Raw genomic sequence first — 2010 nt, 5'->3', positions numbered from 1 at the left:
AGTTTTAATTCAAAAATATCTTCAACACCATGGATAAAAGTGGAAAACAGGTAAAATCTTGTTGTATTACTAAAGTAAGATTACTACCTGGTTTCTACAAAAACTCACAAGGTTTTCAGTAGACAAAGAAAAGTAAAGCTTGTTCTCCCTTCACAAATTTAATACACTATTAATAGACTTTTTTTTAAATACACTTTTACTTTAAACTGTCATTTTAATGTAATGCAGTGCAGGTTTAATGAATCTAACTGTAAATTCTGCAGTTCTTCTAAGCATTCAGTAATGTAGTAATTAACACCTTATCTAAAGTAAGTACAGTTTAAACTCAAGTTCACTTGCTCATTGGAAATAGTGGTAACATGTTCTTATACAGAGTGGATGTTTTAAGAACTGCTCACTAAATGTGAAAACTAGAACCACCCTCATTAAATGAGTTTATTGATGCTTCTACAGTCAAACTTGCAGTTTAACGATTAGTGAGTTTTATACATGTAAATGCTGCTAAAGGTTGTCACACATTTAGGCTGTCATTTATTTTCCCTGCCAGAATACATAAACTTAATGAATATGACCTACAGTGGATCTTTACTCATGGTCTTTTTACATAATGGGATTCACACTCATAACCACACACATTTACACACTTGCAATAAGCCTCCCTCTGGGTGTATACTCCCCATGTAAAAATGCTCCTTTTACTGTCGGGACTTGTTTTGTGTGTTGGGATGGGAGGTTAAAAGATATTTTGAAAGAGATATGAGCCATCACTCTTAGTGCACCTCTTATATTAGCTGCTTGTGGAAAACAATTTGACCACAAAAACTCAGACTTTTTGTTGCAATCATCATCTACAGCAGGGTAAATGACAAACAAACTTCTTTGGTGCTAGCTGCATTTCTTTTTATGTATAAAGAAAAGTCCCCAAAAGCAAACCGTGGTACACAGGATGCGATTCAAAGTGAAGAATAATTGTCCAACTAATTTTTAGAGAAAAAGAGACCACAATATGAACTACTGTAATAAATTAAACTGCACAAGAACAAACTAAAATAGAACACCTTGGCGTTAGGTGCAAAGGCAGTACAGTGGCACAGTTGGTAGAGCTGTTGCCTCTCAGTGAGAAGGTTGTCGGTTCAAATCCTGGCCCCAATGGCTGCATGCTATTCACAGGGGGCTGAGGGATACTAGCAATAACAGCGTTGTAAGAGGGGGACAGTTGAACACAATCCACTATAATCTCTGTGTAGTATGTTGCTGACAATATTTATGCATTTTTCAAAACTAGTCTGAGTAGAAAAAGTTTAGAGATATAGTACCTAAAGCTAAAAGTGCTGTCAGCCTAAAACATATATATTTTTGCAACAGGTTTAATTTCTTCCACCAAGACACAACTCTTTGTTAAGCTATTATGTTGAAGCTAGTCAGAAAATCAATCAATCAATCAATCAATCAATCAATCAATCAATCAATCAATCAATCAATCAATCAATCAATCAAACTTTATTTATAGAGCCCTTTCCAGCAGCCAAAAGGTGCACAAAGTGCTGCACAGTACAGAAGTTAAAAACAAACAAGAATAAAAAATCAGTCAGTTAAAAACAAAAACAATTACAATTAAAACAGCAAAATTGTCAAAGACCTACTAGGTATTAAAAGCCTGCCTGAATAAAAAGGTTTTAAGATTAGACTTAAAATGCTCCATGTCAGTGATGGTGCGCAAGTCCTGAGGTAGCTGGTTCCAGAGTCTGGGTGCGACAACCGAAAAGGCCCGGTCACCCCATCGTTTGTAGGTGGATTTTGGGACAGAAAGTAGAACTGTATTAGATGATCTCAGTGTTCTCCTATATTCACGGACAGCTACAAGATTAGACAAATATAGTGGGGCAAGACCATTGAGAGCTTTAAAAGTGAATAATAAAATTTTAAATGTAATTCTAAAATCGACTGGAAGCCAGTGGAGAGAAAATAAAACGTTGGTTACGTACTGTAACCCCAGATTCTATGAATATA

This window comes from Nematolebias whitei, chromosome 6 (genome assembly GCF_014905685.2).
Source record: "Nematolebias whitei isolate Nwh7 chromosome 6, NemWhi1, whole genome shotgun sequence".
Taxonomy (NCBI): Eukaryota; Metazoa; Chordata; class Actinopteri; order Cyprinodontiformes; family Rivulidae; genus Nematolebias; species Nematolebias whitei.
Note: the sequence above shows the minus strand (reverse complement) of the source record.